The sequence below is a fragment of the Sander lucioperca genome, chromosome 10 (genome assembly GCF_008315115.2).
Source record: "Sander lucioperca isolate FBNREF2018 chromosome 10, SLUC_FBN_1.2, whole genome shotgun sequence".
NCBI classification, from domain to species: domain Eukaryota; kingdom Metazoa; phylum Chordata; class Actinopteri; order Perciformes; family Percidae; genus Sander; species Sander lucioperca.
This window is the reverse complement of record NC_050182.1, coordinates 40,105,030-40,131,644: the sequence shown is the minus strand read 5'-3', so window position 1 is coordinate 40,131,644 and position 26,615 is coordinate 40,105,030. Positions and strand designations below refer to the sequence as shown.

At 40.1% G+C, this 26,615-nt stretch overlaps 1 protein-coding gene across 3 annotated transcripts in view; it reads left to right on the top strand.

The window, feature by feature from the left end:
• Positions 1-26,615, top strand: part of tsnare1 (T-SNARE Domain Containing 1) — a 242,440-nt gene that overhangs the window by 197,203 nt on the left and 18,622 nt on the right. For 2 of the 3 annotated variants that reach the window (XR_004898681.1, XR_004898680.1), the window contains one exon: positions 15,720-16,173. The gene's annotated coding sequence lies outside the window, so the exon portion shown is untranslated. Of the gene's footprint in view, positions 1-15,719; positions 16,175-26,615 lie in introns of those variants that run through there. The other variant, XM_031322750.2, reaches the window with a different exon arrangement.

Below are 26,615 nucleotides of genomic sequence, written 5' to 3'. Positions count from 1 at the left end.
TGAATACATTTAACACACCTTCTGGGTCCCATTAATGTAAGCTACTTTAGTTTATAGTACATGTGGTAACAGCTTTCACTTTTTAAAGTGAAAGGTAGTGGCAAATGGCAAAGCACATGTTAGTTGTTTTTTTAGGCAGTGGATGGACAATACGTCTAATTTTTACTAGTATTACTCCCATTATATATATCTTGAATCACTCTCATGCCCAAAAGAATGCTCTGCCAGGTGTAATTACTGAAGTATTGTTTGCATAAGGCCACAACATTTTCACCATTAATGTTGTGTATTTCCAGGTTTGCACAAGGCCTACGATTAAGACAAATCGACATGATGACAGATGACATTGCTGCAAGCACAACTACACTGTCAAAGATGGCAAAAAAGCTGCGAGATGTCTGTGTTGAGGCAATGGAGAGAAGAAAAAGAAGAAAAGGACAGAGGCTGGGAGGGCAGAATGAGTTTGTGGTTATTGATGAAAGCCACTTCAGACACAAAAGAAAGGTTAGTGCAAACACCATACAGCTAAAAATTCTCTGGGAATTCCCACAACAAGCCCAATGCTTTTCGGCCATTCTATTTAAGTGACAGAAAATAATGCACAAGTAAATCCACAATGAAAATAATCGTTAGTTGCAACTCTAGCGGTTTCAAGGTATGTCAGAGTTTTTGTTTTTTCTTTTGCTTGACTTGGCTTTGATATAGGTTTAAATAGTGACTTACCGGTATTCTACTATCAGGAGGAGGATTTTTCGGGAGGACTAAGTCCTCTGGTATATACTGAAGGCTTTGATTACTATAGGGTTTGCTTTGACCCACAAAGTTATAACAATATGTTAAGGAATCAGAATGAATGAAACAGTTGCAGAACATAAACAATTACATGCTACCTAGCAGCTGTAAGGTTACTCAGCATTCCGTCTGGCGTTATAAATGTACAATTATTAGTTTTATACTTTTTTCATTAGTCACAAATTGTGTGCCATGGTGTTATAACTGTATAATTACCAACATTTTGATTTTATAGTAACTCATTTAATTACATTTTTTTCTCTGTAACTGTAATGGATTAGAGATAGACAGTTAACAGTCTACAGTAAAAGGAGAAATGGACAACATTTTTAAAAAAAATTGAAATACCAGAAAATTCTAAATTTCCAGACTAGGTCATTATGACAAATGTATTGTCCATATATAGATTTATTTTTAGGTTTTGTCACTGCATGGCTGTAAGGAGATGCAGTAATTGCCACCACAATGAAAAATTATTCCTCAATGGGTCACAGCAAATTATAAAAGATTGTATTGAAATCTGTTCAATACGGTAAGCATCTGTGGACGCAGTGGTGGGGGTGAATGTTTCTTATGGGGATATAATCATTTTATAACTCAGGAAAGTTAATCAATTGGCAGCATTCTATGTTTTAATGGTCAACTAATTACAGTAAATTTTAGTTATACATCACCATGTGAATAATTACCATTTCTAATATGTGTCCAATTCTAATATTTTGACAGTACGGATGTGGAAGAATGGCTGGTGGGTGGGAAAGGAAGAAGTGGGTGTTTGGGATGCTTGGTGTGAAGCATAGAGGACAGAGGACCATGCCTGTTCTCCGCCTGGTGGAAAGACGGACCAGACGAGAGCTGGTCCCACTGATTATACACCACGTTCGTACTGGATCCACCATATCAAGTGATGAGTGGCGGGCCTACCGTCAGGCTCTGCCTGCATTTGGATACAGGCATTACACAGTTAACCACAGTGTGACATATGTCAATGCTGAAACGGGCTGCCACACTCAACACATTGAGAGGGCCTGGAGGAGCTACAAGGAGACAATCAGTAGACTCAGAGGGAATCACACAGAGGATCTGCTCAGAGACCATCTGATTGTGATCGAGTGAAATTAATGGTTGGGTAAAAAACACCATAATGGTCCACTAGGACGCCTGCTCCACGATATTGCTAAGCAATATAAATAGAAATAAATGTAAAGTTTCTGGAGCTTGTGATGTTAATCACTTTGGGTCTTTTAGTGTTTATTGGGGCCTCTAAAGTACCCCTACCCCTGTATTTAGATTATTGTATTTGTATCATTAATTTAATTTAAAAATTAAGGTGCCATTGTTAAGTTTTTGTATTAACTTTGTTTTAGTAATCCCTTTGTTCTCGTCTCCCACTGTGCTCATTGTTGCATGACAATGACTTTCTTCACAAATGGATTCAATTTACTGATCGGACTATATTATCAGTGCACAAATAATCACTGTTTTATGGACCACTAATAAAAGATTTAAGTGTACCAAATACAGTAACTTGATGCTTTATAGACCACTTATTTATAATAAGTAATTATTATAAACTACCCATCAGTTTCACCTTTATAATAGGCATTCCAATTGTTCTTATAGATGGTTTACAAAGTATTTATTAACTAATTAAAAAGGTATTATAGTAATCTGTTGCAACTTTATAATAACATCCAGATAATGTTTATAGACAGTTTACAAACCAACTAGTAACCACTGACAACGTATTAATTACCTAGCTAAATAATGTTTATAGATGGTTTACAAAGTATTTATTAACTATTTAACAAGGTATTATAGTCATCTGTTGCAACTTCATAATAACCATCCAGATAATGTTTATAGACAGTTTACAAACCAACTAGTAACCACTGACAAAGTATTAATTACCTAGCTAAATAATGTTTATAGCTGGTTTACAAAGTATTTATTAACTATTTAACAAGTTATTATAGTCATCTGTTGCAACTTCATAATAACCATCCAGATAATGTTTATAGACAGTTTACAAACCAACTAGTAACCCTTAACAAAGTGTTAGGAATATCTGGTCTGTCTATCTATGTAATGTTTATAGATGTTTTAAAAATGGTTTCTTAAAGGTTTACAAACATTTTTTAATCATTACCCGATACCTAATATATTATATGACAGATATAATGTGTGTTACAATAAACTGTTAATTTACAGCACTACTAATAATTAGTAAACATTATTTATTATAATTTCATTGTTTGTTAACAGTAAAAAGACTGTTTGCTAACAGTTAAATGACAATTAACTAACGATTAATTGACTATCAATTTACCATCTATTAATGATGGTTATTATAAAGTGTTACCGGTTTTTTTTTGTTTTTCTCTGCACCCTACTATACTAGTTCTTCAGTATACTCAATGTGAGGGATTGAGCATAAACATTGACCAATAAAGCTTTCAGGACCTCTGGCTGTGTCACTCCTCTATCTACACAAACCCTGTTGGCTTGGTCTCCACAACATTACAGAGATGCCATTCATCCTGCTGCTGACTGACAATCAATGGCAGTGCCATGGAACCCATTTGGGCTGTGATTGATATGAGCTATTAGCTTCCTGCATCTGGACACTGTGTTCTGGAAATGGGGCAAGGAAGCATTGACCCACCCAATGAGTCTGAATTGATTTAGACAATATTGAAACCTCTAAATCTCTCAAACACTCTGCTTAAACACCTACTACCTCACCCAGATATAAATCACAATGTTGTATAGTACTGGACGTTTTGATTTTTTTTTTTTTTTTTTTATGTAGCGTATTGTGGGTCTTGACATAGGGTCAGACAGTGTTTGGATGATGATGTGACCCACCACTTCTCAGAACATGTTACTGTAAACCCCATTAAATTAAATATAGTGTTCTGCAAGTGTGTGCTAAATACATTTACTATTTATTTACTTTATTTTAAAGAAAAAATGGGCCCCGTTGAAGAACCACTGATAACAGAAAGATGTTCTTTAGTAGCATGTACTTGAGTGACTTAACCAAATTCAGCAATTCAACTACAAACTACATTCTCGAGTGGTCCATATTGCTAAATAACATACCCCAAAATAAAAGATACAATTCTAAGCCTATCAATAAATACAAAACAAACTGGAGAAAAGGAAATGTAACAAAATTGGCAACACTCCCAAAAGGGGCTTCCTGGCAATGAGTCGAAGGTAGTTAAGATAAAAAACAGGTAACTAACTTTAAAGAATTAATTAAATTAACCAAGTCTAACAGCAAAAGCCTACCTTTCCTACCTATATAGCATGTCAGTTCTTAATAAAAATAATAATAAAATAAATAAAGTGCAGTATTAATACAATGACAGGAATATGGCTGGATTTTGTATCAAAAGGAAAAGTGCCCCTGTGTGGTTAAAAAATGAATACAAATAAAACGCATTATGTGCAGCATAACCCAAACTACACACAAAAAAACACTATTATAGTGTGGCTCAAGTAACATTATTTTAATTATATGCTGAAACCTGGCATCCTCTATGACTCCTCTATGATTATATGAAAAACACAACTAAAGTACATACACTAATGTAGACATACAAAATCCACGTACAAAATACATTTTAAGTGTTAGTTTGCAAAGAGTTCATAAAAATAATACTAATATTAATAATAACAAAGAAATGCATGTAGAGAAACAGAAATAAGTGCCATGTTTACAGTAAAAAATAACTTAATAATCTTAATTTTCTAAGAGTTATATTTGTCCCCAAATCACACAGTTTAGACAGCAGGGCATTTCTAAGTCTATTTTTATATATAGAAAATGAAACAAAGTAATACATTAAATGTAAATTTTCATTCCACAAAACAACTGACAGCTGCACTCGACACCTCATCAATGCTTACCGCGATTTACCACCCACGGTGCAAGGCTTCCCCCCCCCGCCCCTCAAGTCTTTTTGACTGAAATCTACCGAAACAATACATACATGCCCGAACAGTTCAGATTTTTTTATTCGAACTCTTGTACTAAGCTAAAATATTAAATCAACTTCATAATTAGTCTTCCAAGATCATCAGCAAAAGACTTCCACTAACTCCATTCAGAATGTCTGTCTGAAGATAAATCAGATAACAGATAAAAGTGGGCACATTGTCATTATAGAGCTACCTTATCATTCATCTGGAGTCAATGTTTGTGTCCACCTGATGATTGCAATTCCAATATTCACTGTTTCCAGTCTCTACCAACTCTTGGGGGAAATATCTGTCTCTTTAGCTGCTAAATGTTCCACTATGTTCACCAGTTTTTAGCGGTTCAGTGTGGCCGCTGACTAGCGTGATTCTCTCTTTCTTTGTCTGTCTTTTTTTAGATGAGTCGGGAAGCCAATAGCAACACCTAAATGAACTTTTAATGTTTTCAAACAAAAAGAAATGTTCTCCCCTCATCCTAAAATGGTCACATTTGTTGTGTTCTGGTATCAGACAGATGGAGGAGAATAAAATTCAAAATAGGATGTAAAAAAAGTGACAAAAATGCCACAAATGTTGGAAAACTGCTAAAAATGTTTAGAAAAGCGTACAGAAAAAATAGAAAGCATCTAAAAAGCATCAAGAAACGTTGCAAAAAGCAAAAGAAATGTTGAAAAAATATATTTTCCCAAATAATGTAAAGATTTTTAGGCATTCTGTTATTAAATGGCTTGAAAAATGTTGCATACAGCTGCCGTAGATGGAGCATGCCCCCGGACCCCGACTCTAGATTTGGGCTGAACCCTGAATCTTTACAACGTCTGGCTCCACCCCTGCCCAGCAAGTTGAACCAGGCACGCTGTGTGTTTGACCAATCAGCCACAGTCATCCGCAAACATCACTCCAAAGGTTCCTGTAAGGTTCAGAAATTACTATCCTCTAATCAGGGACCTTTAGGGGGGTAAAAAGGCCCCGGAAAATGTCTCCAGAACTTAATTTGAGAAATTGAGTTTTGAGCCAAAAGCGATCTGGACTGTGCACACAAGTGTTTTCTTAACTAATCGCTGTTTAAACTAACACCCAAAACCTCATATCTCATCAACATTCTGGTATACTGGGCATAAACAGGAGGCAGCGTGGAGACGCTGCCTGCTGCTGGTAGTTGCCATGGTAACGTTAGAAGCTTTAGACTCAGAGAGCGAGACGTCGTGACCGATAAGACCCAATCAGGAGGAGAAACGTTGACGTCAGTGTCGGTGTTGCCAAAGGTCTCCGTTTGCGGCCGTTGAGACTGCAACACAACCCCACAGATTCCAAACCAAAATGGGTCAGAAGAGTTTCCAAATGTCTCCAGTTTAAGGGCTCGGAAACGCCAGAGCAGGGGGAATGAGAGGGGGAAATGCCAGAGCAGGGGGAATGAGAGGGGGGAACGTAGCAAAAGATATTCGTTTTTAAGCCAAAAAGTAGGAATGTAAATGTAGCCTTAATCGTGGTTAGCCAGCAGCAAATAGGCTAGCCAGATAAAATAAGCCAGCTAGTGCTAGTGACTGCTCGCATTTCTACAAGTATAGTATGTGTGCGTGTGCGTGCGTGTGTGTGTGTGTGTGTGTTTGTCTTCCGGAAGGAGACGGGGGTGCTCTCTGTGGTAGCAGGCAGAGCTTTGATGTGGCCATGACTGGCAACGCTCTCTGACTGTGTGAGCCAAGCAGGCACAGTCCCTCCATAGCCTCTGATCTCTACAAAGAACTATCTTTGCATCCCTCTCTCTCTCTCTCTATACACTAACACACCCTTAACACACTCACACGCAGACACACACAGGGGCGGCTGTGACTCTATGAGAGCAGTTGCCTACCAATCAAGAAGGTCGGTGGTTTGATCTCTGGCCCTGCAGTCTCATGTGAAAGTGTCCTTGGGCAAGACACTGAAGCTGCACCATCGGTGTGTGAATGTGTATCTGATGAGCAGGTGGCACCTTGTATGGCAGCCTCGGCCATCAGTGTATGAATGTGTGTGAATGGTTCCTGTACTATGTAGAAAGCGCTTTAAGTAGTCGTCAAGACTAAGTCGTTAAAGTGCCCATATTATGAAAAAATCACTTTTTCTGGGATTTGGGGTGTTATGTTGTGTCTCTGGTGCTTCCACACACATACAAACTTTGAAAAAAATCCATCCATGCTGTTTATAGTGAGATACGGTTTCTGAATGTGTCCTGCCTTCAGTCTCTGGGTGAGCTGTTCAAAATCGGCACGGCTTGTGACGTCACAAGCCGAAACGAGCAGGCTAACCGCAACCATTAGCTAGCATGCTAACGCTAGCATGCTACCTCGTTCTCAATAGCAAAGCACTGCTACAACACACACAAGTTCACCATAATCTACAAAAGAACTACTTACATGTGTGCCCTCATTTAGAAGTCTCCCAGCTAATCCTGCCTTGTAACTGACCAAAGTTGTAGAAACAGCCTTTCTTTTACTGTCTATGGAGCTAGCTAGCTGACATGATCTACATCTGAGCTACTGGGCATGTGCAGTGCAATCAAAGATAGTACAGAAGAAGAAAAGAGGTCTCACTCTGTAGCTAAAACAGAGACCAGGTGAAAAGAGGATCTGCAGCAGTGAGAGAGAGCGGTGCAGTACAGCAAAAATATGGTGTTTTTTGAAAATTAAACCATGTAAACCTATTCTGGTACAACCTTAAAATACAATTATGAACCTGAAAATGAGCATAATATGGCTGCTTTAACTGTTAAAAGTTGTAATTGCAATAAATTTTTTTATAAAAACTGTTCAAAAAAGAGAAGAAAAGCACTATATCAATACAGTGAATTTACATTTACGGTCCATAACACACACACACACACACACACACACACACACACACACACTGTTGGGTACACGTAGGGGTACAGATCAGATTATTGGCATATTATCAAAGATGTTTATCAATATTAATAAAGTTATGAATATGGTTATTAATAACTTTATCAAATCAACAAACAATCAAAACGGGGCACCACCCTGAAACTTCAGGGGCCAATATTGAACTGTGGAATAGTCTCATTTGTCAGTGGAAGGGTGAAATCCGAGCACTGACCTGTGTTTAACCAACAATTAATACAATAATACACAAATAATCACAAACAACTGCTAATTAAAGTATAGTAGAATTTATTAACTTAAAAATTATCAATGGCCAATCAATAATCCTTTGATTAATTAAAACCAATATACGTTTCTTTTAAGTACAACAAAACAAAGCAAAAACAAAACAGCATGTGGGGAGACCCTCTGTGTGTGTGTGTGTGTGTGTGTGTGGGTGTGAAAGATTAGGGGGGTTGACGAGGTGTAGTCTAGCCAAAGACTACAAAAATGGCTACTCCTGTGAGCTGAACAAAACTGTTTCCCCCCGAAGAGGGCGGTATTGATAGGCTAGGCCTAAGATTAGCCGTTAGCTCATTCAGGCTAAGCTATGTGCTACCAACAATAGGCTAGCTGCTAAGCTAACGTGTCTGCACACGTGTGGTTGACAAGAGGGAGACACAGGAGCGCAGAACTGTGGAGCGGTGCACGCTCTGCAGTTTATGTGACTCGCTGTTTGGCCAGCTGTTCACCTTAGCGCGTGTGTGTAACTAGCTATGTGTTCATATATGTGTGTGTGAGAGAAAGGTTAGAGAAGTAGGAAAGAAAGATATATATATACTTGGATCTAACAGTACCTAAAACTCCTCAGCAGTGGGAGAAGCAGAAAGTAGCATTTACAGCCTGAACAAGCTAGCTACATATTCAACACAACATATCAACAATGCACCGTGATCAGAGTACATTCACAGAATAGATTTGACTCAGCGGTCACAATCATAGATTAATACATTACACGCGCAGCAGTAGCGCTGTATTAATCAGATCACATTAATGGTAACACAAAGTGGCAGCAATAGCAAATTACTCATTAATAAAACACACTATTTATCTCTGCCCAGACGTAAGCCTTCTTACTGTGTGTTCAGTCCGTTTGTCCGTAGGTTTCCACGAAAGAAACGGGGGTCCGTGTCTGCTCGTCAGCAGATCAGAGGAAGCTTTCCTTCCAAAAAGAGCAGACGGAAGGGAGTTAGAGTCGACTTGAGAAGAAAAACGTTGTTTCCTTCTCCTGCAGATATGAAAACTGGCGAGTGGTTTCAGAGGATCCACGGTGCTCCCAGCACCGAAATTAAATCCACTTTGTTTCAAAAATGGAAGTTTTAGCACAAACTTGTCGTGCTGACCTGTCGTCAACTGGAGTTGAGGTGGAAAGCTGAGATTTCTGTGTGTTATGCTGTAGTGACAAAGTCACAGGACAAAAGACGAGAAGTGGGGGGTGACATGGAGTTTTATAGCTCAGGCCACCAGACCTGGCTCCATGCTGGTTTTATGGTACCTCTGAACCAATGGGAGAGTCAAAGTGAAGCTGAAAGTGTCGAACCTTATCTGCAGGCCCCTCCCTGACGCCATTTTGCGTCTTTCTTAGCTCCTTTCCTTCATTTAGGAGTTTGGAGCAAGGGATGTGGACTTTACCGTAGGCCAAGATCCTTTGTCTGAAAGACCACATGGTCTCTGGGTCTTTTGTCTTTGAGTCACATGTTGACTGAAAACCCTTTGCTTGAAAAAGATAATGTTTAACCTCCTCGACGGTCCCAACAACACACACACACACACACACACTCTATCACCACCTGTCCTAAACTGGCATCCATCCAGTTGGTCAAGATTGGAACATTGTGCAGATGGGCACAAAATTACCAATCTGACGGACGCCTCAGGTCTTTTCATGGACAGGCTCTACAGTGTAGTCATGTTCATTCTCCTGTCAAACTTCATAGTCCTGTCATCACTCTTCCTCTCCCTACAGCTCTCTCTTTTCTCTCCTTATCTCGCTCCATTCTCCCTCTTCATGCTCTCCTTTCCAGCGTCACTCTCAGTGATCCCCTCTTATTCTGATGGTGGGTTTTCATTTCCTAACGTTATCCCTAACCGTCTCTGTCAATGATAGCTGCCGATGCAGTGAGCGAACGGTACGTGTCTGACACTGGAGAGGATTTTTGATATGATCCACCTGTCTGTTGGATTGTGCAGTTGCATTATGCCTGTTTGTATTGGAGCAGTTCTGGATGGGATCTGTCTTATTAGATATTCAAATTTGTGTTTGTGTTTTTTTGTTGGCATTTTTGGCAGAAATATGCAAAGCTGAATCCACAATGTGGACTGTGGCTCTGCTCAACTAATACAATATTAAAGATGATTGTTTTTGGCATTTTTGCCTTAATTTGAGGGATATGACATGCAACAAAGGTCCCAAGGCCGGAATCCAACCCAGGACGTTGCAGTTACATGGCATTCACATTAAACACACAGCTACTAAGGCACACACCCTAATACAATTTTAATCTTTTCTTTATCACTAAGAAGCCCTTAAGTCCATCAGAAAAATGGGAAACCCTAATTCATTTTATTTCCTTACTTAGTTTTAATTAAGTTAATCTTCTTTACTAGTATTACCAGAGTGTCTAAATACAATTCAATAAAAATGGAAATGACTGCTGTATAAAAATATAGGCCTATTATATGAAAATAAATACAATTTGTTCTGTTCTTGAGTGTGTCTGGGTCTGGTTTTGCTGCACCCCTCTTGCTCTCTCTCACTTTAACTCTGTAAATGGACTGTGTGTGTGTGTGTGTGTTTGTGTGGGTGGGTGGGTGTTGCAGCCTTCAGCAACACAGATAAAAGATGAGACGTTGCTGCTGACGGCTCATTCAATGAGGTGTCTGATTGGAGGTTATAGGCTGGAGAAATGTGTAAAAAAGTGCTGTATCACACCACTTTAAGGTTGAATGGATACAGTAGATTTCTAGAGCTGTTTAGTGATGACCCTTGTATCTACGTAATCGTCCATGTGTCTTTGGTACGTCCCCTGCTGTGTAAGTGTTTCTGATTCCAAAGTTTCCAGAGCTAACAAATACGTCAGGCTGATATTTTGGGGAACTGTGTCTAAAATATACAGATGCATACTGTATATCTGTATTCACAGATGTCACAGCTCATCTGTTAATGGTTCGTTCATATTTCCAACAGTTACACCCACTATCATCCAATCACAACCTTCTAAATAGTCTTGCGTTACCAGCTCTATCTCCACAGTGCTATGGAGTAATGCCTGACTACACCACACATACATTCTAGGATAGGAGAAAAAAACACTCTGGGTTGTTTGCATTTCTTTAAATAAAATAAATTTCAATCATCTTGGGCGGCGCTAAGCTCCAGATGCAGCGACGGTGGCTCTGCAGAATAGTCTCTGGAAGGAACTTGTTTTGGTGGAACATTTGCACCCCACAAAAGAAAACGCCACATACAATATTAAATGAAGTTAACTGTTGACATAATACAGATATATATACACATAATGTGAGCTATTAGCTGGATACATAAGGGGGGGGGTGTCTAACTGCGTGTCAATCACTGCTCATGCTCACGCATTCATTCTCCCTTGTGGGGGGAGGGGCTTAGGAGACCGTTTTGGGCTTTAGCGGAACGGGGGGAGGGACTGAGAAGTTGTCGATGTTCAAATTTGTTGGCTAAGTCCTGGATCTTCACAATCCTACCTACAGCACCTTTAAGTGATCAAAAAATGAACATATTCCATAAATGTGAAGATGCTTTACAGAGACAATCCCATCCTAAACTGGCAGCCCTTTACGAAAGGAAAGGAGATAATGCCGTCCCACAATTCCTTGCGGCAGCAACGTATAAAGTGACACACCATTCAGCCGTTCATTAAAACAAACTATTTACCTATCTTGCATGAATTTAAAAAGGATTTTCATATAATCTGTAAGCTATTTTGTTGAGTTGTCTCTTAGCGAAATGCTCTGAGTGACTTTATGTTCCCTCTGGTAAACAGTGATGCAGTGTATATGTTTATATGTTTTATGTTTATTGTGAAAGGTAAAAATAGAAGGAGTGAGGCTGTAATACGCTGCCGTTGACAATGTGAGAGGCAATAAAGAATTTGTCATCTTGGTTCAGACTACAGAGGCTCCGTGTTATTCTTTTATTACCTTCATAAGTAGAGGCGCAACTCATAACCCTCGGCTACAAATCAAACTAATTGGGATTTATGTCGATAAATATGAGTGGACAGGAGGGTGAGCGTGAGCAACCATTCTCAATGTGACAACTAGGGCTGTCAAGAGATTAAAACATGTATCTAATTAATTACATGCCTTGTGATTAATTAATCGAAATGAATCGCATATATCAATATTTTCCATGAGAAGCATTTTTTAAAAATTCATATAGATTCTGGTAGATGAGTGAATCAATGAATAGACATTATTACGGCTGGACCCGAATATTCAACTCCATTTAAGCTCAGTGTGAGAGTCACGTTTCTCCTTTTGATCTCTGATCACACACTCACACTCACACTCACTCACACACACACACACACACACACACACACACACACACACACGACTTGGCAGTCCACTAAGTTGTTGCTCTCACTACTAATATTAGCAGCTCTGTTTCAGCAATGTTGGGCTGAACAAATATGCATTCAGGATGAAATTTACTGTGGCATTCTGGCAGGATTAAGCTATAAGCAAGTCTGCTAGCTGCTAGGCTAATTTATACATTATAAACACTGAAACACTACAGCGCTATCCCGTCCATCTCAGCCGAAAACGGAAAAATGTTGAGTTATAACTAAGCGCGCTAAACACCAAACTGCATTCTCCCCAATTTCCAGCAGGGGGCAACTCCACTGGCTCCAAACAGAAGTCTGTTTCTATAGAAGTCTATGAGAAAATGAGCCTACTTCTCACTTAATTAATTACCTCAGTAAACATTTCCATAATGAGTTTATGGTCTCAACCTCTAGTTTCAAGTCTCCTTCAATACAGCATGATGTTCATTTTATAAATTTTGGTCCCATTTACTTTAAAATAGACGATAAAGCAGGGGATGCTTTAGGGCGTGGCTACACACCCACCTGTCAATCGGAACAGAGGCTTAGCAATGCTAACCATGGCACTGTGTTCATTAAAATAGCTGTGAACTTGTTTTGAGTTTGGTCACTGTGTGATTTAATTTCATGAAAATTAATTGGATAGCACCTTCCCAACCAAAGCTAGCTCTTTGGTAACTTAAGGAAAAGTTTCTTGATTTAAGAACAGCTCTGTGTGCTGCAATACATGCTGATGAACTGCGCCAGTGCCCGGAGGTCCCAATTTACCACCATGCCGGCCAAATTCTTGTCTGATTACTTACATCAGCCGGTTTAAAATCTGCAAGTTTCCCTGTTTAGCGTTTAGCCCAGCTCAGCACCATAGAAACCATAGATGACACTGGCTTAGTTGCATCATCCTTATTGTAAAAACGGCTATATTTATGGCAAGGAAATCACAAAATTTTGGTGGCAGGTAAGGATTTTTCTTTGGCGCCAAAACTTTCTCTATGCAGGAAAAACCCTGGGTAGGATTCAATATCGACACAATAAGATTCGATATTGATTCGATACACATAAAATCAATATTCATACACGTAGGTGACTGAAATACCCAGAGAATTCAAAGACTACCTTCTGATATTTGTGATATAATATTATATGCATTATTGATATGGATTAAACAAATTGACCCCCAAAACCATTTTAGTATTCTTTATACAGATGAAGCCATCTATAATTTCCTGTGCCTCCGTGTTGGTAACTGATTGATTTTTAAACGGCTTGATTTTTAAGGGAGTCTTGTCACTTTCTCTCCCCGACCTCTTAAGAATCAAATGGTGGTCATGTTTACTGTTTGTTAAATTTGACATGTTTACCTTAATCAATAAAATGAAAACTTGTTGCTCTCGCTGCTAATATTATCTGCTCTGTTACACCAATGTTGGGATTTAATAATGTGTGTGCAGGCTGAAATTCACCGTGGTGTTTTGTCCGGATTAAGCCGCTAGATAAAAGTCCACTAGCCACAGGCTAATTCATGCAGTGTTATTGAAACACTCTACTCACTATGCTGTCCAACTCAGCCGAGAACGGAGAAATGTCGAATTATAACTGAGCAGTCAGATGTGTGTAGAGATCTGTATGGTTATACTGCAGCAGCCAGGTGTCACTCTCAGGCGATTTAATAGAGGTAAAAGGTCCACGTTTATATAGCCAGCATGAAATAACATGGTAAGCAGGGTGCAATTTCTGGGGGGGATGCGTGGTATTACCCCCTTTCTGGTCTACATATCCCTGCCTCTGCTGAAATATTTTTATCCCTGGTGTGGACAAAATGTTTCCCCCCCTCAAAGTGATCAATGTTACTTCACCAATAGATCGTATATTATAGTAGTATAGTATAGTATTTTAAACTAAGCAAAGCGCTGTAACCTGAACAGTCTATAGTGCCATAGAAGGATAAAATCCGAGCTGCAGCTGCTGGTTGTATTTAGCCGCTACAGAGGTCCAGGACTCCGGCTACCAGCAGCAGTTGTTTAGCCGCCAACAGGTGACTGTGAGCCGGCTACAGGCACCGCCAGATGACGGTCCTTTCAGGGGCCGTGGTAGCGGAGTTTAGCCAGAAAAAGGGAACGTCATGCGGCGATGACAGTTTAGGCTCCAAAACGACTAGTTAAGTTTAGGAAAAAGATGGTGGTTAAAACACTCCCGAAGAAACGAACGAGCGTTCCCTGGGTGAAAGTATTTTGTTTTTAGAAAAGATTATTTTGTTGGGGTATTTCCACCTGGATGGACAGGATAGGACAGCTATGAAAGGGGGGAGCGAGAGGGGGGAAGACATGCAGGAAATCGTCACAGGTCGGAGTCAAACCCTGGACCCTCTGCGTCGAGGCATAAACCTCTACATACGTGCGCCTGCTCTACCAACTGAGCTATCCTAGCCACACAAAGCCATGAAGTGAATGCTGCTCTCCAGCTTGAAAGCTCTGTGTTTTATGTTGACACCACGTTATGCTATTTCATTTTGATATTATTTTATATTGGATATTTATATATATAGTGTTTTGGCATGGCTGGCTCTATATCCATGGTGGTATTGAAAGGGGGATTTAATTCTTGCATGTTTTGTTTTGTTGTGCATGATCAAACTCCTCCCTCCTCTGTTTTTTTTTTTTTTTACAAGTTGCACCCTGATGGTAAGAACGCATAGATCGAAGTAGCTAAGATGCACTTTTTTTTGAGTCTATCTTCGGATCATTGTAGTTTCACCATGGCAGACCAATGTGAATAACATCCGCCGTTGCATAATTACTTGGCCCAGTGTAAGTGCAGTCGGATTCTCTTAGCACGGAGGTTGATTTTCCTAAGTTCTTATGAATTCTCCTTCACATCTTTCCTTGACCTCTTGAGGTTTTCCATCAAGGTAAAGATAAAGTTGTTTGGAAAAGACATTTATTTTACTCTTCCGCACTAAATATATATTTTTATCAGATTCAACCTATCACGATCCTCAGAATCCTCTTTCCTCGCGGGGCTTAATTCACTTACATGTTTCCTGTCGGCCAACTATAAATGTAATTCAGATAAAAGTGATGCGCTTTGGCCCTTTCATGTACCGGCCTAGAATGCTATTTGGTGATTAATGAACCACTTCCATCTCCAGCACTGTGAACTCTGGCCTGGACTTAATTAAAACTCCGCCGTTGACCACCAATCATAAATTACTTCCCACAACCTGTGACACTTTCAGAATAAAAAAAAGAACAAATTGGTTTCTTACCAATTAATAATTCACAAATGAAAGGGAATAACAAGCCCGAGGCAGCTGCTCCTGTAAGAGTTCTGCATCCTCCATGTGCTTTGTGAAGGCTGAGCATGCTGGGAATGGCTTAAGCGTGAGGCGGTGGCGCCTGCTGGGTGATTGATGCCTGTTGTCTGCTCTGCTTGTGTTTTACAGGTAGCTGCTGTCATTACCGTGTCACCGCAGCGCTCTGGCCCGGTCTGATCCCTGACCCGAGCAGCTGGTTTCCAGTAGGAGGGAGCTGCCCTGCAACAACGTCTCTACTCCATCATCCCTGCCTCTGTTTACAACTGCATCAGCCTGGGGACAGAGGCCTTTCTCCGCATACCAATTTATCCAGAGTGAGCCCCGGTCGGAGACTCTCATGTAATCCTTTAATTTATTTATTTATTTATTTTTCGTTGCTGTTACTGTTAGTGTGTCTCAATTCGGATACTTCAGTGAGTGCACTTACATGTAGTGCACTGTGAACACTTGTACGGTGCGTACATTTCGACAGGGAAGTGCTGTCTCAAATCGCGCACAGCCGTTAAGCACTGACTGGAAATTACTCTTCTTCTTCTTCAGTTTAATGGTAGTCTCACATTGCCAGACCTTCCTCCACAGAGCTGTGGAGGAAGGTCTGGCTAGTCCACACAGCATTCCTGGATAAGAGAAAAATGTGCTCTGGTTTATTAGCATTTCTTTAAACCAATCACAATCATCTTGACGGAGCCACAGTGCCTCTGAAAAACAGCCTCGGGAAGGAACTTGTTTTGGTGGAACATGTGCACATTCAAGAGTTTAGAACGCCAACACAAACGAAGAGGAAGGTAACAGACATCCGTCTGAAAAGAGTGACATCCAGCGGAATTTCCGGCGGCACCCGAGCAATCCCACAAGTGGAACGTCAAGGATATAGACTAGTTTAATGTTTAATTGCAGCCAGACGGAGCTTTAGCGCCACTTTTTGTCATCCGCCTGGCTTGTTTTTTCACTAACTGCGACAGTATAGTGGTACATATCGGAAAAACACGTGTGTATTACATTTGTATAGTTTGTGTTTCGCGTTTCAATAACAACCGCTGCAGCATCCTCGCCCGCCACTTCCACAAGTTTAAAAACACGTTAGATGAAAAGATGGCATCTGTTGAGTGCGAGTAGTGTCCAACGATCCACACTCAACATTTCTGCCGCTTTTGAGTGCAGCATCCGGGTACTGGCATGTAGTGATGGTCAAATGGATCTTCGTGGACCACTGTCTTTATTTTCTGAGCTCACTAGATGGCGCTCTCTGTTCAACAAAGGGTTGAAAACACACTGAATTGTCATTCCTTTAACCTTTTTCTTTGAACAGAGAGCGCCATCTAGTGAGCTCAGAAAATAAAGACCATCACTACATGGCATGTGCACTGCATGTGGCCACATGTGTAAATGCACTATGTTCTGAAACAGAAGTGTGCGATTTGAGACACAGCATGAGACTCAAATGTTATCATGAAAGCTGAAGTCACACATGTGAATTTAGGGATCAGAGGCACAAGCTGGGTTATTTCCTGTCTTGGCTGTCTCCTATGGAGGGTTACTGTTGTAGATGACGGACCTTCAGCTCCTAACTGTGCCATTTTATCAGAAAACCCAGATGAAGGTGGAGCAGGAGTTTTAGGGTGAGACAAGGCAGCTTCACTGCTGTACTGTATGCTCTGTATCTTTTATGTATTTCTACTGAAATTGATTATTTATCAGCTTGTAGTGTAATTTATTCAGTAATATATTGTGGCGTTTGTTGGTAAATATTGTTTGACCAAATACATCTTCCAGAATAAAAGTCTTAAGTTCAACAGCAACAGAAAGTTCTGCATGTGTTTGTTGTTTTGCTGACACAAAAATCAAATATAACAGAATAAAATATTATTGGACGTCATGTTGCGGTCTCCGTTTACATTTGACTAACGTATTTATGGTTTCAAATGGGTTCAGCCCAACCAGAACTTGTTAAGGGTTTAAATGCAGCTGAATGTTCAGGTAGACATGATTGCTAAATGAGCAGAGGTTCTGCTCCAAATGGCCGTAAAAACAGCCTGCTGCTGGATGTTCTCCTAAATCAGAAGATGTAGACGACACAGAACACACGTTTTAGTTATTCTGATAATTACTACTCTGACTTTCAAATAATAATAATGTCTCTCTGACGCTGAGAGACACTGACCAAGCATCAATAGTCCTTTTTCACGGCAGACATGTTGACATGTCATAGTAGGAAAAGCACAGGTGTATTCAAAACCATTAATGGTGGCTGCATTCCACTTAGGAGAGGTCCTGGTATTGTGCTTGCTGACTCACTGAAATAGCTCACTGGGACACTTGATGGAATTAAGCCATTGTTAAGGTTATTAATTTCAGCTGTGCTTTTCCTACTATGACAAGTCAAAATGTCTGCTGTGAAAAAGGTCCATATATGACAAGTTGTGAGTGAAAACGGGTTGGCATGTCATACCCTTTTCTCTCTATCCCCAATTTCTACAATGTCCTCTGTTTTTTTTTTTTTTTTTTTTATAAAGTAAATAGGTCATTAAGTTCCTGTAGTGGAAAAGTGCATTAGCCACCCATCTACATAAATGAACACACATACATTCACCCTCACTGAAGCAGGGAACATGTGACTCATATTACAGATTGTTGGTGTGTTAATCAACAGCAAACAGTTTTCGTCAATGCTTCACATTTCTAACAGGAGGTCTTATTTAGAGATGGTAACAGGCATAATTTGATCTGTAAGAGGGGTGATTATGTTGTGCGTTTGTTTGTCCAGGCTGTGTGTTATTTGCTAGGGCTGTACAGAGATAAGTACGATGTCATGCTCTGCAGCCGCAGGTTCAAGTCCCCCACATCCCATCATCCTTTTACTTTCCTCGGGTGGTGCTGAAAACGTTAGCTTTCTCTAACGCACTTGAATCAGTAATATTTTTCTCAAACCATACTGACTCGCCGGCGCCGGAGCCTTTCATTTTTAAGACACAAAGGAAACAAAGAAATTAAAGAAAAGAGGGAAAGCATGTAGTTGTCCTTTTGTCTCAGGCATAATGTAACATAAGAAAAAATGGCAAATTCATTCTCTTTTGTGTCTCTTTTATGTGGAGAAAAGTCAGAGAAAATTGTCATTTTAAAGTTATATTCTCCTGTGTTTTTCAATTCATTAAATATGCAGTAATAATAATAGGAAAACAGCAGCTCAAAAAGCTTTTCAAACATTTGAAAAAGCAATCAAAGTCAGGTTTTCCCAGCCTCCAGGCTCTAAATCTAGATTTAATTCTGTGCCGGTTGTTGGACCAACTTAACCATGGTCTTGATTGCTCACAGCGGTTTACTGTCTGATAGCCTGCTGCCTCTGTAAATACAACCTGAACAAGGGAATAAAACTCCCAGGAAATGTGTGTTGAGGGGAATTTCAATGGCAGGTGGAGCGCTTATCACCCCTGGTCAATGTCTGGAATGTTAATGAAGGCTTATTTCAAGAGAACAACCCAGAGGAAGAATGTGTCGTTGCAACAGAGGGCAGGCTCGTCTCCAGCATCATTACTGGACTATGTTGGTGTTGTTGGGGAAAAAAAAGAGGCCCTCAGCTGCAGAAAGAGGAGTTGTCAATTGTATTCCACATGTGTGTATTCTACTATTATTCATTTTTTTTCTGGTGCATGCCATATTTTCAGACTGATCCATACTATGCTGGGTGTCTGTGGAAAGCCCTCCGCTAGAACTCATTCCAAAGTAATCTTAATTTAAAGTCCACTCATTAGCTTTTTCCAGAGCTTTCAACGGCATTTCAGGGTCTTAATCTGTGGATGGAGTTTCATGCATGAAAAAGCATAAATGTAGTACTTCATGAGCTATCAGAAAGTTAAACAAAAAATGAAGATTGGCTTATTTTAAGCCTACACAGTTAACCCTACCCACAGACTAACTCTGAACAATGAGCCATGTGTCCATAGTAACAATGAGTGACACCTGCAGACAGCAAAGCAAGGCTCATTTGTGGTTTAACAATTTTGTGAAGCAAACATTAAGAAAGGAAATTAGGTTTTAGACAGTGCAGTAGTCTGTTGCAAATATTGTTGTGTCAAATCATGACACCAATGCATGACTTCATGCATAAAAAAGCATGGATTCATTCATGTAGTATTTAATGAACTATCAGTAATGTAATGGATTAATAGTATTTCATGCATGACTTAATGCAGGAGCATTATGTTAATTAATGCATCAATTAAGGTATATGATTATATATATATAAGTATATACAAAGCTGAATTGTAGTGTTGTAATCATGATCAACTAAACATTACTTCATCATGTTTGTGACCCTTCAAATAAAGTGCTGACCTTGTCCATCTTTACCATTCATAAATAAGATATGATTAATGGTGGCATAAAATTAAATGTATTATGAATTAAAGGAGTGGTAGAATACTACAACTATAGTATCATGTCTCTTTTTTGACATTCATCACATTTTTCGTCATTTTTTGTCATTTGTTTTGTCACTTTTTGACGTTTTTGTTGATTTTTTTTGACTTTTGTCGGATTTCTGTTGACATAAAGCCCTACAAAAGTCAGTAAAAAAGTTCCGTAGACATGATAGAATTTACCAAAATTAGCTAAACAAAGATATCATTCCTAAAAGCACACAGCAATCCCATCAATCACTCCCAAAACCTCCCAGTTAAAAATCTTTACAATCCTTCCCGGAAAGAACCAAGCAGGCCTGTTTTGAGTCATGATCCAAATTTTCTTTTAAAACTTTTCATTTTCTGCGTGTAGGTTGCTAGCTCGGAGGTTCTGGTTGTGGTTTACTGAAGCGACCAGAGTTTAGAACAGCAACTCAGAGAAAGCGGAAGGTGAGGCACATCCAGCGAAACCTTTGGCGGTGCCGGAACTATCCGGTAAATGAACCATCGCCGATCCAGATTATGTCAGTCTTAAAGGTGCTGTAGGTAGGATTGTGAAGATCCAGGACTTAGCCAAAAAATTTGAACATCGACAACTTCTCAGTCCCTCCTCCCCGTTCCGCTAAAGCCCAAAACGGTCTCCTAAGCCCCTCCCCCCACAAGGGAGAATGAATGTGTGTGCATGAGCAGTGATTGACACGCAGTTAGACACCCCCCCTGGCCCCGATTGATGCATCTGAACAGAGAGCGGTGGACTTTTGCAAATCACACTACAGGCTGTAGGTGGTGTCAGAGGAGCCAGATTTTTTTTTAAATGACCTGCTTCATGTAGTTCTACTGGAACATAGGGTCAGTTTCAGCAAATATGACAGAAAGTTAGTTTTATAAGGCTTACCTACTGCACCTTTAATCTAAATCAATCTATTGGTGGGTATTTTCAGCCCTCTTGCAACATGTTTACCACAATATGTGACATACGGAGAACATACATGCTCTGTGTTTTCAAGAGGTCTGGTCAACATGTCTTATTTATAGTGTAGTGGAGTATTTTGTGAGTGGAATGGACAAGTTAATCCTTTGAGAGAAGTGTTTTTCTCCGTTACTCAGGACTCTAAGCAAAGTCCCATTTTAAGCAGTGAAGAAGGCTGTGGTAATGTGCTCTCCCTGTTTCAAACCTCATGAATCTTAATCATGCAAAGCCTGCAGGACTCAATCAGGTCATGCTATTGCCTGAACAGAGTGTTCAGACCAGCAACAATACACTTCTGTTCATACTGAATTCAATGACCGTAGGCTACAATTTGGCCTTTGTGTGTGTGTGTATATACGAAATAACTCTTGGATTTTTGTAATTGTAGTTCTAAAATGTTCAGAAAGTCTTAACAATAGACCTTTTTCATGGCAGACATGTTGACATGACATAGTAGGAAAAGCACAGGTGTATTCAAAACCATTAATGATGGCTGCATTCCACTTTGGAGAGGCCCTGGTATTGTTCATGCTGACTCACTGAAATAGCTTGCTGGGACACTTGATGGAATTGAGCCATCGTTAAGGTTATCAATTTCAGCTGTGCTTTTCCTACTATGACAAGTCAAAATGTCTGCTGTGAAAAAGGTCCATATTTTGAATAAAATATTTACCTTCAGAAGACAATATTTAATCATAATAGGAAAATGTTTTTCTCATACGTCAACTGCACAATGTCCTTTATTTCTGATTGAAGCTAAAGCCCTGCGTCTCTTTATTAAACTGATAAACTTTAAAGCTGCATTAGGTAGTTTATTTGTCATAATAACCTTTCAGCATATAGTATTTCAAGTGGTCTGAGAGAAAACTAGACTTCTCCATTTCCTCCTTGGCCCTATTTTCAGGCTTTAGAAAATCTAGCCGTCATAGGAGACTTTGACCAATCACAGATCACTTCAGAGTCAAAGAGAGCGTTCCTTTTGGCTGTTCTGTGCGTGCACGTCCCTTCGGTGAAAGCTCTGTTTACTGTAGCCAAAAGCACAGGGCTGCAGCTAAATTAAGGCTACACTATTGGATAATAAATACTTTAATGTCATCCATCTATGTACAGTACTATAGGCATAGATTTTTGGGGGGATGCAGGGGATATATCCCCCCCAATATTTAGAAGAGGTAGATTTATCCCCTTCAAAAAATGTGCCAACCCACTCCCAAATAGAGGTAAAAAAATAACCGTTCAGGGTGGCTCAAAACATGTTTAGATCGTTTTTTTCTGTAAATGTGTTTAAATATGTAAATACGATTTCAGACACCCTTGTAGTGGACCGTACCAACTTAACTTTGCAGCGCAGGTTGGTGTCAGTCTCTTTTCTTACTTTCTCTCTTTCTCAGTGAAATGAAGCTGCCTTTAAGTGCGGTCGGAAATGTTGATATCTATAAACAATCTTTCTTTCTTTCTTTCTTTCTTTCACTGTGAAGTGAAGCTGAGGTCTATAAGGGACTGTTCGTTATTTAATTAAGGGGCCACCGGAGGAGTTTTGTGGCCTCTAACCTAAAAAGACGTGACCCTCCCCTCGTCAGTAATAACTTTCCTATGACCCTCCAAAACGATTTGAAAAAAAGGAATGACCCTCCCCTCGCGTGCACTTAGCAAAGAAGTACAGATACCATTTGATTTTTACAGCCATGACATACAGGAGTTAACCTCTGCATTCTCATCTTACACATCACACTCCTCTATGGTGTGGTGGCCATTTCAGTAGATTTACTCACTAACATTGTTGTGGAAACACAATAAGCATGGAAACTAAATGCACACTTCATGCATTACTGCATTACTTCAAATACTAAGTTACTCCTCTAGTAAACTAGTATTCATATGAAATAAAACAATAAAACATTGAGACCATTCAGCAAAGGACGCTGGGATATAACCAATTCAACACTGGTTGAATTGGTGCACTTAGCAAAGAAGTACAGATAGATAAATAGATAGATAAATACCGAACGGTCCCTAAACGATCTGACGGAAAACAGTACTGTATCTACTTGTGCTACACAAATTGTTGCATAAAAATTCACCAGAATGCAGGAAATGAAGCATTTGACGCTCACATATGTCTGTCATATCTTCGGGAGGATCCCCACGCCGCCTGGTTATAATGTGCCCCCCCCCTCTCCTTTCTTTAAACCAATCACAATCATCTTTGGCGTGCGCTAAGGCCCGGACTCAATGACATTGCCTCTGCAAAATAGCCTCGGGAAGGAACTTGTTTGGGTGGAACATGTGTACGTTCAAAAGTTGTTTTACCCTGCAGAGATCTGAGGAGCCGTTATCATACCATAGTCCTCATAAATCTACCGGAGGTTAGAACGCCAACACAAAGACAGAGGAAGGTGACGGACATCCGCCCGAAAATTAGGGATATCCAGCTGAATTTCAGGTGGCACCTGAACAATCCCGGAAGTGGAACGTTGTAGATAATAAGTAGTGTTTATGTAGCTAACTAGAGCCTCAAATCGCATTATGTCATCCAAAAGGGCTTTGCAAAGAGAAAGGGACGGTCAATCTCATGTGGCTGCTATATAACGGCATGCCATCTGGATGAAATTAATGATAAGTACTAAAGTAAATGTTACTTCATGAAGCCTGTGCTTGTGTTATGGGAGGGGCTGCTCCTTTAAAAGAGGACTGGAGAATGTGCAGGTCGGTGTGTCTGGGACAAGGCTGGCAGGCTGGAATCACAGTGGCAAAAGTGATGCTAATTTCCTACTTCCCTTTACATATTTAAACCAGGGTTCAAACGGTGGTTTAAATCGCTGCAGTAGTACATCATTTGCTCTTCTCCAGGCTCGATGTGCAGAGCTGCAGGAGAGGGAAATAAATCAACACTTTCTAGCTCCTAAGGGCTCCGTGGATCAGACTGAGCTCTGCAGCGAGAAATTAAAGGTTCCTCAATGGGCTGCACAGCTGAAACATATTACTGTATCTGGGAACACAATGGAATCCTCTTATGTCCTCATATGGACAAACAAAAGCTTGGGTTCTTCAATACTTCACTGAGCCACACAGACAAATGTGTAACATCTGCAAAACAGAGATCTAGTGGAGACTCAGAGTGTGTGTGTGTGTGTGTGTGTGTCTGTGTGTGTGTCAGTCAAACACCACAGTTGAGGTAATGGAACGAAAAGTTTGAAGTGCCAATAGCATCCCCAAGAGGCTGCTGACGAAATGAGCAATTTTCTAATGATTTTCTTATTTTTGTAGCCTTACGTGTGAGCTTACTATGTCAGAATATTGGAAATCGTGTGTTGGTTATATTCTGTGGCTGTTGCTAGAGGAAAGCTCATGGAGGTTGTTTTTTTTATAAATGGAAAGTGTTCACTCTCTGGGGAGCTTATGTCTTCCTATAAGGAACGTTGAAGATGAAGTTGGGGTTAATTATAATTATGGATGCTCCGATCTGATACTGATATCGGATATCATCCTCCCCAGCTCCACCCTCTCGTCCAAAAACTGCCATGTCCTGTTTCACTGATGCTACATCTACTACTGCAGTCTATAGGGCTTTTCACACAGGGAGCAAAACTGCGGGGTCTCACTGCGCTCCTCATGTGAACAGACAGGCGGACAACGCTCCACGAGTAAACGCCAGGCGATCAATGTGTGGTAACCATGGAGATTGTACAACTGAATGAGATTAGCTGATTGTGGTAACATATATCCCTAATCACAGGTGTATTCATAACAAATAGTGGCAATTCCTAACCACAAACTGTTATTGTTGATAGCTAAAGTTAGCTAAAATAGCATAGTCATAATTACGGACGTTACCTGAGTCTTGGGCCGACACCCCACTGTCTATGTCCTGATAACTAGAAAACAGTTTTATATTTATTTATATTTATATAAGTTCAACCCAATGCGTGTGCATGTGACGAGCGCGAACGCGACAGTTTTTATGGGAATGCGCTCGCTTGTGGCGTTGTCTGTCATGGTGTGTGTCCATTAGGCCTGCACGATAAATCGTTATAAAATCGCAATCTCGATTCACCCCTGTTCACGTTTTTTTTTTTTTTTTTCTCCAAGTAATTTATAGAAAGCATTTTACATTGACATTAACATGTTTTAATTTTGTAAAGACATGTTAAATGAGTTCAGATAGAGCCTGTATCAGGTCCATATTTAGTTCAATGTGTTATATGTCACTATTTTGGTAGCCTACTGTACTTAAATGGCCAGTATGTACTTTATTTTCTTTATTCATTGAAGCCTCTATGTTTACAGGCTTGTGGTGATGTGCAATGTGCTGTAGGTGCCCAAAAAATCTATGTTTGGTACTGCCAATTTGTTTTGTTTTGTCATGGTTCATGAGTGCAATAAACATTACACTTCGTGGGAAAAAATTGTGGCAGAGAATTGTGATATCAATTCTAAGCTAAAAAGTGATTCATATTTTTCCTCTGAATCATGCAGGCCTAGTGTCCATTGTCAGCGTCATTTCCACGCTTCCCATTCATTTCTATGGGAGCAGCTGTGCAATGCATTCTAGTAGCGTCGCAGGGACTTTGGAGAAGCGGGGCGTTGAGTCGCCTGCTCCTCATTAGCATAAAGTTGAATCCAGCCAACTCAAAAGCTGATGAAAATCTTTTAATCTGACCTTTGTTGATCTGAAATGAAGACAGCAACTGCACGGCCTATTTCTCGCTTAAAATGTTTTCAGAAACACTTTTCGGTGAACTACTTTTGTAAAATACGTGATCGTATTCCGAACGAGCCGTCATTATGGTCGGTTTTGAAATCCCGGAGCAGCCAACCCCACGTGGCGCGCCTCCGAAATCATCTGCCTACCCACACCCTAGCTCTCAGACACGAAGCCATGAGAAGAGTTATCATCACACATCTAGTACTCACAATAGCAAACGACTCTGATCACACTTCACATTACTAACATCTGGTCGGAGATACAGGACTTTAAACACAGGACTGTGCACGTCCCTCTGTGTGTGTGTGTGTGTGTGTGTGTGTGTGTGTGTGTGTGTGTGTGTGTGTGCTTCTCAGCACGGGCGTGGCTCAGCAATCACTACCTGGTACACCTGACTCCCGTCAACCATCAAGCTCAGTATAAGAACCCCGGCTCTCCACTCACTCGGCGCCAGATTGATCCGCTCTCTATAGCTGTGTTTGAACCCATTCCCTCATTCACTCACTCACTCACTAGGACACAGAACTGCATTCAACATTTTGCAAAGAAAATGTACTGCAATTTGGCAGTACAGAGAAGCTGCTTTATTCTAAGCAAACAATACTTCAGTGTAAAGGAAATGAGGCACTGCGTGTGTCCATTTAGTTTGGAACAAGGATCCAAAGTAAAAGAAGTGAGTGTAGAGAATGGCTAGTGCCAACAACAAAAACTCAAATCTATCAACACATTAACACAGCATTAGAGAACTGATTATGGAGGCAAAATAAAACTGAACCAAAGCAAGAAAATACATCTATAAGAGACCTGTCTACGTGTACAAACATATGATGGATTGCCACTTAATTCAGCCATATCATTGCACATTGATCTGCTTTAAGAAAAAGAGTGATATCTTTCCAGAGAAACTGCTGGCAAGACTAAGCTGTGCAGATAGTTGGCGACAGCACATTAAA